The sequence below is a fragment of the Grammomys surdaster genome, unplaced genomic scaffold (genome assembly GCF_004785775.1).
Source record: "Grammomys surdaster isolate TR1022 unplaced genomic scaffold, NIH_TR_1.0 125940, whole genome shotgun sequence".
In the NCBI taxonomy this organism is placed as follows: domain Eukaryota; kingdom Metazoa; phylum Chordata; class Mammalia; order Rodentia; family Muridae; genus Grammomys; species Grammomys surdaster.
The window spans coordinates 1,810,129-1,822,401 of record NW_021620762.1 but is presented as its reverse complement, the minus strand read 5'-3'; the positions used below and the strand labels follow the sequence as shown (position 1 = coordinate 1,822,401).

Below are 12,273 nucleotides of genomic sequence, written 5' to 3'. Positions count from 1 at the left end.
TGCTCACCTCGGGACTGTCCCTCTCTGGCTCCACGTGGCAGAAACAGTTCAGCCGATCCATGTGGCTACCACAGGGGACTTGTAACCCCAGCTACTTGGGAGGTTCAGGCAGGAGATTCGCTCCAGCCCAGGAGTTCTCAGCCAGACTGGGCAACACAGTGAGGGAAAATTCTGTCCCCCGGGATAACTCACTGACTGGTGTGTTACTAGCCCAAGGGACACAGGAGGCTCCTTTCCAGGATGACCCGAGTTCCACTCCAGTCACAACGGCCGCCGCCGCAAGCCACTGTTTATGTTGTTGGAATAGTTCTAATTACCTTTTTTTCTTTCGGTTTACGACACAGGGTTTCTCTGTGTAGCCCTGTCTGTCTTCAAACTCACTTTGTAGCCCAGACTGGCTTCGAACTCAGAGATCTGCCTGCCTCTGCCTCCCAAGTGCTGGGATTAAAGGCGTGTGCCACCACTGCCTGGCCAGCCTGGTACATTTTTAATTATCACATAAGCTGATAAAACAGAGCAAAACCAAGCAGGGCTGTTCCAGCAAGGAAACCAAATAACCGAAGTTGACCAGTGCGGGGCAAGTGAAACTAAAACAGTAAGTATGGGCATTGAAGCGGGGTGGGAGGGGCCTAGACACCTCCAGGGCTTTCTCCCACAATGCCTTCCCAGTGTCTTCAAGACTCCCAGACCAAGAGATTCCCACCAAGAATAAAAGACATGCTGTCATGCTACACACCTGAAATCCCAGCACTGGAGAGGCAGAACAGGAGGATCAGGAACCAAAGTTATCCTCAATCACATATAGAGTTCCAGGCTAGCTTGGGCTACATCAGACTGTGACCGAGAATTCCTGGAAATGTTCCCGCAGAGGCTGATGGGAATTACTGTGGTGCTCTGCAGTCGAAACCCTGTCGGTCAAGACGCTAATTACCTTATCGTGGGCTCATTTGTGCCTCTTAAGTAGCCATCCCTCGTCCACCTCTGTGCCAGTGCTAACATTTTTGTGACTGAGAGGGAAAAAAATTCTTTTAGATGCTATTAACTAGTTTCCACCAATCTAAAAGCTAAGAATCTCACTGGACAGCGCCTGAGTCCTTTAGGAGAGACACCTCCGTCTTGCAACAACCTCTCTTGTGTCTCCACCAATGTATTTACATTTTCTTATTCTTTTTTTAAATTATGTATATAAATGCTTTTGTGTGCATGTGCTCAGAGAGACCAGAAGGTGGCGCTGGATCCCACATGACTGGACTTGAAGATGATGGGGTGAGGAATTGAACCCAGGTCTTCTGGAAGAACAACCAGTGCTCTTAACTGCTGAGCCAACGCTCCAGCCCTCCACTGATGCATTTTTTATAAAGTTCCTTAAGACCTTCTTTGTTCTGTTACTATAAAAACCTTACAAAACCACTTCTGTGCGGGGACATGGAGCCTGTGGTAGCCTGGCTCTGTTTCCTGAAATTTGATCACTCAAATTTGGCTCCAGAATAAATTCTGTCTTATTTCCTTTGAGGCAAAAGTTGTGTTTTCACATCCACAAGACCCATCTCAATAAGAGTCTGTACTCAGTGGTTAGATTCACATCAGAGTGAGACATGCAAAACCCTTCTTTTCATAGCAAGGATGTGTGCAGGTCATTTTCTCCATTTACTGAAAATAAAGTGTGTACCCCTCACCTTCCCTCCCCCCCCATTCTCTATTGACCTGTAGATAAACTTGATTCCAGTTAGAAGGAGCCACTATAAAATGCCCCAGCTGTAGGGGTAATTACTATGAGACACTTTCTCTAGGGAGATGAGCCCACTATGTTTACTCCAAAGTAACAGTGACACCAAAAGTCCATCCAGATGAAGGGGTGAGTTTTCTGGGGTTACTTACAGAAGCACGGACAACCCAAAGGTGCCCACAAGGTCGGAGGGTCTCTCCTCACTAAGGAGGGCAGGGCCTTGTGAATCTGGTAAGCTTCAGGAATTTTTTGAGACTTGTGACTTATTTTCCGAGTCTTAAGGACCCTCCCGATCCCACTTTCTCAAGCTTCCTTCTGGATGAGCTGTTTCAGAAGAAATTACTATACAGCATTGACTTGGCCCTGGGATAATTGGTCAAATACTTCGTGGAAAGTTCTATTTGGACCCTGGGATACCTTGGGATGATTGAAGCCTGGAGCTTGAATGCAGGACTTGGATGCCATTTTGGAGGTTGAGGGTCTTAGCCCAGAGATGCCACATCACAGATCCAAGCCCTTTGCTGGACCACAGTGTGATGTTCCTCGGGAGCTCTCTGTTGAAGGCTTGATTCTAGATACAGTCCTGTGTTCAGAGGTACGACTTTGGGGAGCCATTGGAGCAAGAGGGCGCTGACTTCACGGTGGATCACTTGATCCCACCAATGGGTTCATAGTAAAATGGAAGGTCACACACACACAGGTTGGCAGCAGGACCGGCTGGGTTTCAGCCGCCTTTGCCACAACAGGGCTGACTGGGCTCGGCAAAGTCAGTTTTTTAGTCTGTACCAATGACCCAAAGTCCTGCACACGGCTGCGTGATTGGTAAAGGGATAGTGGCTAGTTCCTGGCGCCCAGGAGTAGGAAGTCCGTCCCTCCTGCTTGCGCCCCTATAGAGGATGTCCCAACGCCCCGAAGTGCCCTAGCGGATCTAACCGCGGCTAGAACGCGGCCCCTTTAAGGCCGCCCTGGATGACCCAAGGCCCAGAGTGACCTTCTAGCGGCCGTCTCGATGGTAAGTCTTCACTTCCTGCCGGAAATGCATTTGCGGAGCTGCTTCCGCCGGGGAGAAGAACTCGCGTGCCTCGTACAGAGCGCAACGCAGACTGTGTAGCGCGGCTCGGAGGCGCCGTGGACCCTCCAGAAGGCGCTCGTGGGACTTAGAAGCCTCTCCCGGGGCTCTCCGGGGAGAAGGCTAACCCTGGGCCCGCACGCGGCCGCGGGATGGGCGGGGGTTGCAGGAGGGCGCTGTGCCCCGGCCTCCCCATCGGCCGTGCACAGGCTTCTGTGTGCAGGCGCCGCACGAGGTCATCCGCTTAAACTGAATTATATTTTCTTTTTCCACCCAGAAAATGAAATACACAGCCCCCCAGCGACTGGACGAAAGCACGCAGTAACTCTTTTCTCCTGAGGAGAGTTTTTAAAAGTGACTTCAACTTGGGTGACCCAGGTATGTGAAGGCTGGAGGTACAGTGTCCTGAGGGGGACGGTCTGGGAAAAGGCTCCTGTGTGGTTGAACCTGCCCGAGGTGGGTGCAGCCCTGTACCAGACAGCCCGACCTTGACCTAGAGTATGACCTCGGAGGAACATCTCCCTGGGGTTAGAATTTGCAGTAACAGGTGTGAACATCTTAGCAGCAGTTTGATGGTCATGTATGATACTGCAAACAAGACTCTTGCTGACGCTGTGGGGACTGAGTACCGCTCAGAACTCTGCAAGGACTGATGCCGTTTGTTTCCTTCGAAAGCAGAGCTTTGACCTGCTATTCCAGTCCCTCGCTATAGATTAAAAAAAAAGAAAAGAAAAAGACTTATTCTTTACTTTATGAGTGTGAATGTTTGGTAACCCCCCCAGAGGTCACAAGAGGGTAACAGATTCCCTGGAAGTGGTGTTACAGAGGGTTGTCTCTGGTGTTTTTAACTAGATGTTGAGATTTGAGGTTTAACGAGGTATGCTTTCTATTTTCAGATCATTTGACTGGAAGACTGGTCTGCGTGCACTGGATGAGAATCTGGCCCCATTGCGTGCACCCGGACCTGTTGGGTTTGCCTCTTGATTTCTTTTTTTGGGGTGTTCACTGGTTGAGGACTGCTTCCTGCCGTGGCTGTAAATAAATGGAGCTCGACCTCACTCTGTTCTCGTTGTCGGATGATGTCTCACCGCACAGCCCTGGCTGGCCTAGAACCCAGATCCACCCGCCTCCCACGCACTGTGGTGAAAGGTGTCCGTCACCACACCCAACTTCTTCATGCTCTTGGTGGTTTCTGTGCTCGCCGCTGTGGCAAATGTGGGTTTGTGTGGCCAATGTATGTTAAATGGCCCTTTTCCTTTTTTGGGCACAAAGCACACGGTTATCCAAAGATTTCTTTTAAGGACTGTTGAGGCTAGGGGCACAGTGTCCTCAAGGAAATGAAGTGGCAAGAGATGTCGGGATAGGAGATGTCTAAGGTCTCTGGGATCCCATGACCTTCTGGGCTCCCCTAGCACTCTGAATTACCAGACAAAGGGTGTCTATTCTGGGATCTGCTCACCTGTGTGCACTGTTACTAAAGCTGGTACTGCCTCTCGGGAGGCAGAGGCAGACAGGTCTACAAAGCAAGTTCTAGGAAAGTCAGGTCTAACAGAGAAACCGTGTCTTGGGAAGAAAGAAAACCAAGAATTCTATTTTATGTATATTACCTGAATGTCGTAGTTCTGGGTCTTTGGGGGGCATTGAGTCCCCTAGAACTCGAGTTACAGATGGTTGTGAGGGGCCATGAGGGTGCTGGGAGTAGAACCTCGGTCCCTGCAAGAGCAGCCAGTGTGCTTAACTGATGAGCCATCTCCCCAGGCCCAGCTGGTGTACCTCTTAAGCCCACACGGGCCCTTTCTTGCTGGCTAGCCTTGCAGTAAGATGAAAGGGCTTCTGTATTTCCTGTGGGGCTGAGCAGCACCCTCTCCTGAGAGCCTTAGGGTTATGGCTGTCTGGGGGTCACCCTTTGTGCTGCCTCTGTTGTGTGTCCCTGGTCCCTCTTGCCCCATGTCCTCAGCAAGAGCAGAAGTACCACTGCCCCTACCTCTGCTCAATTGCTTGCACATCTGGGGACCCTTGTCTTGGGTCCCGTACACTCCTGGCATGGAGTGTTTGGAACAGTGCCTGTGCGGTTTGTCTCCCATCTTCTGCATAGATTGTTTGCACTGGATGGGGGACTGACTTGAACTTTGACCTTGCTGTGCCAGGGACCTGTCCCTCTGGCTTACGTTATGCCATTAGCTATGACTCATTGGGCCTCCGTGGTCTTACCACCCCATTATCCAGCTAACAACTCCTGGAGGACCTGCCCCACCCCCTGTCTGCAGGGCTGTCATTTCAACCCTGTGATGTAAGTTCTTCGGTGGTTTGCAACCTCTGACCATAATATGCAGGACTCAGAGCTATGGCAGAGGTGCCATGGAAGTTTCCAGTGTGTAGGAGCCATTTAGGTGATGACCTGGGGAGGCAGAAACACCTAGGTTTTCCACTGGGCTTCAGGTTTCAGCTGTAGCACCAGCCAGCCCTGTGGTCTTAGGCATGTCACTACCCCCTCTGTACCTGGAGTGCCTTGACACAGGGATTATAATGGTGCCGGCTCCTTAGGGTAAAGTGGGCACATCCCATGGAAGAAGCCTGGTGCTACCAAGGCAGGAAGCTGCGGGAGCTGTAGGCTCCTGGCATCGCCTCAACAATCACATTTGGGCCTCACGAAATTGGTACTGTTGTCCACGTGCCGACTCTAGAAAAAGACTGTGCTGCCTAAATTAATGTGTTAAGATGCAATGTACACTGGAAAAAAATAGTCTGTACTGATCTTTCTAGAGTAGACTGTTTTGGTGGCAGGTCCCTGACTCATCCTGGTGTGGGGTATTTTTCCTGCCCACAGAATGCAGTGTCTGCATGGTGGCTCCAGTCTGCCCTCAGCTTGTCTGGTCAACTCAAGCAAGTCTCCTCTTCACTGTCCTCAGAGGACCAGTGCAGGCCTGGTGTGACAGTCTTCTGAATATATCAACGCCTGGGCCCCTGTGAGCACGGGTCTGGTTAACAGCCAGCCGAAAGCTGACAGGAAGCAGCCGAGGTGGGTGGGGGTGCTCAGAGCCCTGCTTCTTCCAGTCTGTCCAAGGAGGAGTTCACAGCTCTGTCTGGGACATGAGACAGGATCTCACATGCAGTTCTGAATGACTTGGAACTTACTGTGTAGTCCAGGCTAGACTCAAACTTCCCAAGTCCTGGGATTACAGGCACGTGCCTCTATCCTATTCCAGTGGGCTTTTAAAACAGTATCCCACTCAGTAATCCAAGCAGGCCTCAAATTCACGCTTATGCCTGGGTCTTCATGCTGTGGTACAGATGCCACCACCATGCCGGGTGTGCGCTGGGACTTCTGAGGCAGATGTTTGCCCAGAGCAGGGAAAGGACAGATGAAGAGTTGGTCACAGGGCAGGGTGGCCTGAGCTGTGGCACCAAACCCTCCAGGTTGCTTCTACATCCATCCCCTTCCCTCAGCTGACATCTTTATTGACCGCACAGCAGTAGGCTTCTAGCCCGCTGGCCGCCTTTGGCACTCGGGGAAATACAGATCCCACTGAAGCCCAGGATATTGCGTGTGGCTACAAGAGTTCCCAGCCAACCCCTGCTCTCTTCGATCCACTCCACAGATGCTCTGACCCTGTGTGCCTACACATCATAGGCACTGACTAGTTGACCCCAGACAACACAGGCAAGCTTAAGACATGGCCTTGGCATGTCCTGGACAGGCCTGGCCCTCTGCCTCCCTGGATTACATGAGGATTAGAACAGCCCCATGAAATTAGTGGTCAGGAAAACCTTAGTGCCAGAGAGAGAGCTCAGTTGGTAAAGTGCTTGCCTCGTGAAGCAAGGACAAACCAAGGACCTCTGATCCCCAGAACCCAAGTAAGAATCTGGATGTGGTAGCTTGTGTTTAATCCCAACCCAGAAGTGACAGAGACAGGCAGAGCCTCGGGCTCGCTGGCCCCTGGTCTAACCTACTTGGTGAGTTCCAGGCTAGTGAGAGAACATGTCTCAAAAGCAAGGTGGACAACACCTGAGGAAAAATACCTCTGAGACATGCAAAAAGAAGTCCTTAAATGCTGGAGGGCTTGTGAGGTGGGATTGTTGGCTTCTCTTTTTGTCCACTAGAGGGCGCGATCCCACACCAGGCGCTCTTTTGCAACGGCCAGTACTACAAGGGGTTGGATCTGTTTGTGTTTGAAGCCAAGACTTCTCTCACCAGAAAGCTATGCAGGAGGTGCAGCTGCAGGGCAGGGCACTTGCTTAGGAATCCGTCAGTCGGTCCCAGTTGTGCTATGTCCTGGAGCAGCTGACCCCAGTCTGGGCTTGTGCAGTTGGGGGCAAGGGCATGTTCTAATTTGCCTCTCCATGCAGAGACGCTCCTCAGAGCTCCTCAGAATGTCGTACGTACCAACCTGTGGGTGGATTCCCTGAGCTGCAAGGGTTCAGCATCCGTTCTCAAGCTGTGTGTTGCAACCCTTTTGGCAAACCTGTGTCTCCAAAAATTATATTATGATTCATAATAGCAAAATTACAGTTATGAAGTAGCAACAAAAAATAATTTTATGAATGGCGATCACCACAGCATAAGGAACTGTGTTCAAAGGTCGTAGTGTTAGGAAGGTTGAAAACTGCTGGGTTTTAAGCATCCAAGGCAAAAACAGCTCTACTTAGTGCAGAAAAGTACAGACGAGACAGAGCCAGTGAGCTTAGATTACTGGTTGACATGTCCTTGAAAACCGGTGTTGAATGGAAAGGAAAAGCCAGGATTTCAGAAGTGTGGTCCTCTGAGCCTGCTTAACGCCCTTCTGATTGGATCAAGCACATTTAGTTGAACTTTCTGATGGGTCCCGGTGAAGATTAATTGAGCACTAACTGCTGTCCTCATCCGGCTACAGATGCACTCTGGGAAATTCTGATCCCTGGGGGAAGACAGGAAATACATCAGAGAAGGTGTGGGGAAGACAGCTAGGCTGTCCTGAGATGGAGACTGTTGTTTTCAGTCCTAGGTAAGAAAACCAGGAAATGCCAGAGACGTAACCTTTAGCAAAACCTAAGGTCAGAGAGTAAGTGGAGAGAGGCAGGAAGTGCAGAGAGGAGGTCAGAGAGGCTTTGGGGGTGCTGGGCCAGTCTCCTAAGGCCAACAGCCTGGGAAGTGGGAGGCTTTAGCTTTGTGCTAAAATTTGTCCGTGTTTTCTTCTTTGGAGGAGGTAGGAAAGCTTACCCTTCCTGATGTAGCTTACATGAGAAGCCTTCTTACGCTGATGCATGTGCCCACTGGATAAGGAAAGTGGAATACACTGACAGGTAAAGAGTCGAGTCCACGTAAAGCCTTGTCCGTCCACCATATAGAAGCCTGCTGCCCCCACCATAGAATCAGTGCATGCGTGTGCGTGTGCCTGTGCGTGTGCATGTGTGTGTCTATGTACCCATTGTGCTAAGGTTTGAGCCTAAGGCTGGTATTCCTCCACTGAGCTATACCCCCAAGCCCTCAGTTTTACTGTTTATTTTGAGACATACTTGATACATTATAACAGCTGGGCCTCCAACTCATCACTCTGTAGTCTAGATTTACAGGCCTTGGATTTGTGAGGTCTGCCAGGGCCTCCAGGGGTAGCTGGGATTATAAACCTGTACCTCCAAACCCAGCTCGCCCAAGCGTGCCTGCCCGGAGTTACCTTGCCCGTTCCTATCCCTGCCTCAGCTGCTCCTGGGTGGGAAGCCCTTAGGACTTGGCTTTTCAACAAAGAGTGGATGTGTTTGTTTCGTTTAAGTCGCTGTTTGAACTGCTAACAGGAAGACTACAGAAGAACATTCTCGTATAATCTTTACAAGTAGAAGCCTGTCTGGGTTCACATAGAACAACTATTTGTTCTGGCTTTTGTTTCCAGATCAATTATGCCGCTACAGCAGAAAATGACTCCGTCCTTGCCTGTGTGTAAGTCATGGGAAGGTCATTTGTCCCCAGACTGTCAGCTGGGAGAATTATGTAATGGTTACGCAATGCGGACAGGATGCAGCCGCCATCAGCCACCCCGGGCAAAGCAGCTGAGTGGAAGGCAGACTCTTGACTCTTTGTATCTGTCTTAGTGATAGGTTTGAACCTGGGCCTCGAGCATGTTAAGCTAGGCTCCACCCTCAAGCTCCACCCCCACCCCTGTGGATCCTCCTTTTTCAAGTCTGAACTTGTGCTTAAACTGTAGTTGCCTTCTGGTTGCCTAGTTACAAGAAGCCCTTCCCGTGAATGTCCTATCTTTGTACCAGAATCCTTCACCCGTTTGAAAGTTAGTTGGGGTAAAGAAGGCAAGCAATCTGAGAGAGTCAAACTGAAGTAAAACCTTAATTTCCAACATGGTGTTCAGGTCCCCTTTCTGTTTCCAAGGAAGGATGATAGACCCATTCTGACTTCCCTTGTCCTTGCTGGCTGACATTCTCTCTGGCAGGCTTGGATGAAGCCCTTTCTGACCACCACCCTTTCCCAGGTCCACCATCCTTAGGACTCCAGACTTCACCATCTGCTGTGCTGGCTTCTGGGTTAGGCTGTTAAGTGGTTAATACCCACCACCTGCGATAGCAGCGGGCAGAGAGCTACCCGGCATCCTCAGTCTCCTCATTGTCCTGTTGGCTGCTTTATTTGTCCCTTGGCTAGGCAGCCTTTGACCCCCTTGCTAAGCCTTCCCACACTTCCTCCTGACCCAGACGCAGAACCTTATTCCAGGATAATCACATTATATGACCTGTCCTTCCCCATTTTCTTTCCTCAGAAGTGTAGAAGCCCACTAAGATAATTTGTGTTAAAATTCTGTGAGTGGAACTGGAGATAGCTCAGTGGCTCAGAGTACTTGGTACTCTTCTAGCAGACCTGGGTTAAGTTGCCAACACACACTCCAGCTATAGGGGATCCAACGCCCTCTTGTGGTCTCCACGGGCATACTCCTGCACGCACCCATACAAATGCAAAGTAAAGAAAAAATTTTTAAATAACAAAAAGTGTTGTGACAATCTTGTATGCAAGGGTCACGGTCCTAAGAACCTAATGCAGAAATGTATGGTATTGTGTCTGATTTAAGGGGCACTCTCAAGGCTAGATCCTCACTCTCTAACTACAAGAGAGTCCTGGCTCACAGTGCCCGTATGGTCTGGTCAGTAGGTGACTGGTTTCCTTGGGAACCTCTACAACCTGCCAACCTCTTCCCAGAAAGAAGGCATGTATCCGAGCAGGTGCCAGGTATCATAAGCCTGGTTTCAACCAACATAAAGTCACTATTTTGCTTAAAACTCTGTATTGGTTCCAAAGCCCTGACATGTGGCTAAAAGGACAAAGATCCCCTTGAGACCTTATCAAAATGCAATTTTTCCCTAGTTCCTTTTCACCCAGCCTTGCTCAGAATGAGGGCGAGCCTGTTTCCCACAGCCAGCCACTCTCACTGAGGGCCGACACATAAGTCCTCCAGAGAACTCACTCGCCTTGCTATACACATGTGGATGCCCTGGCTTTTGGATTTACCTATTTTTTTTTGAGGATTTTGCCTGCATCTATCTATATCCTGTGCATGCAGGAACCTGTGGCGGCCAGGAGAGGGCGTTAGGTCCCCAGAATTGGACTTATATCCAGTTGTGAGTCGCCATGTAGGTGCTGGGAGCTGAACCCCAGTCCTCTCCAAGAGCAACAAATGCTCCTTGTTTGTTTGTTTGTTTGTTTGTTTGTTTGTTACTGGGTGTCTCAATGTAACCAGCCCTGGTTGTCCTAGACTCACTTTGTAGACCAGGCTGGTCTCCAGCTCACAGAGATCTGTCTGTCTCTACCTCTTGAGTGCTGGGATTAAAGGTACACATCACCACATCTAGCTTTTTCTGGTTTTCATGACAGGGTTTCTCTGAGTAGCTTTGGCTGTCCTGGAACTCACTGCTCACTGTGTAGACCAGGCTGCCTTGAAGCTCAGAGATTCACCTGCTTCTACTGGGTGCTGGAATTGAAGGTGGGTGCAAACCCCACCCCAGCTGCAATAGTGTCTTAACTGTTGAGCCATCTCTCCAGCCCGGTGGATGTTCATGACAGAAGGACTGCCCAGCACTGGCTGCTCACCTGGGCTTCTACATGATACAAGGTGGCCTCCTGGGCTTCTGGTTTCTATTGATGTCACTGCTGGCCATCTGAAGGCCTGTGGCTTGCTGAATAAAACCAGAGTCCCATGGAGCAGTAGAACTAACGAAAAAAAATCTCTTCCCGATCCAAAAAACCACTCCACAAAGGTCAAAGAGGAGTGAGTCTTCTTGCTGCAGAAGCCAAAATCACAAGGAGCGCCATAGGCAGCTGCCAGAGGAATAGGGCAGGGGTCAGTCTCCTGTGTATGGGACAAATGTGATTCCAGCACATCACAGAGGCAGGGTGTGTGGCCTGCTCAACAGATTGGCCCGTTCAGTATGTGGAGACAGACACGTGGACACTGAGGCTGAGCTATTCGTTCTCCCAGGAGATAGTTTCCTGGATGGTGTCAATTGTGGGGCCTCCGGGGTTCTGGGGAACACTGTGGGGAACCTAGAAGAGGCCTCGTTCAACACCGAAGAGGCTTATCCCACTTGTAAAAGACAGTGGGACAGAGAAGAGTAAGGAGAGACTTTTCCTTTGTTCAACGGGGAGAATTAGCTGTAACATTTCATTTCTTTTCCCTCACGGGATAGTCACGTTGTTAGCTTCTGTCTGGACAGTTCTAGAAAACGGTGGATCAACCGTACTGCCCTAAACCCTCTCCTGGTTGCTTTTCATCCTGTTGTCTCTGAGATCCTGAACCAAAGATAGCCTACCTCAGCCCAAACCACAGCTTGGCAGGCTTACCGGATGTGATGTGACTGTCCCTCTGGCTAGACCAAGTGGCTTCTCATAAGAAATACAGTCCTGTCCCCAGAGTGACATTTTCTGGTGTAGACAAGATTATAGATTAGCTATGCCTAACTGTATCCTGGTAGGAAGAAGGGCGGTTCTTCAGGGCCTGAGAAAGTAGCTATTTACCAGAAAAGGTAGAGGGAGCTCCGGAGGTCCGTGTGGCTAGGGTCCGCCCACCTGGGCGTGGCTCTGTGGAAGGTACCAGCCTACTTAGCTTATTTAACTGAATTATGAAAGACTCTGCCATCTTCTTTTTAAGCTCCAATCTTCATTTTGCTGTAGTTCTGGGTGGGAGGCCTGTAGTGCCTAATCTCAATCTCGGTTTCGCTCCTTTGCAGTTATCTCAAAAGGGGAGTGAGATAAGACGGAAGGATGGTTACTGAAGGGTGAGGTTTGCCAGGGAAGCAAAAGCAAGGCAGCGGACCCCGCATCTCTCAGCGGCAGAGCACTAGCTCTGGATACATAAGGCCCTATGTCCTGTCCCGGCCCCTCATCCTCCCCACCCCCACCCCCTACACACAGATCCAGCAGTACGCTTTGCCTCGCCCCATAAAGCCAGGCGTGGTGGCTCAAGCCTAGAATCCCAGCACTTAGGAGGTAAGGGCAAGAAGATCGGGAGTT

General features: G+C 50.3%; 2 long non-coding RNA genes and 1 other non-coding gene across 3 annotated transcripts; all 3 read left to right on the top strand.

Annotated features, from left to right (window-relative positions):
* The first annotated feature begins 2,813 nt into the window (after positions 1-2,813).
* LOC114608858 lies at positions 2,814-3,853 on the top strand. The gene is made up of 2 exons (XR_003709426.1): positions 2,814-3,173; positions 3,692-3,853. It is a non-coding gene; the product is annotated as an uncharacterized LOC114608858 (long non-coding RNA).
* On the top strand, positions 3,210-3,395 carry LOC114608860. Its single transcript, XR_003709427.1, has one exon.
* Positions 3,854-7,726: 3,873 nt separating the features above from the next.
* Positions 7,727-8,915, top strand: LOC114608746. Its single transcript, XR_003709422.1, has 3 exons — positions 7,727-7,777; positions 7,976-8,075; positions 8,660-8,915. It is a non-coding gene; the product is annotated as an uncharacterized LOC114608746 (long non-coding RNA).
* The last annotated feature ends 3,358 nt before the right edge of the window (positions 8,916-12,273 follow it).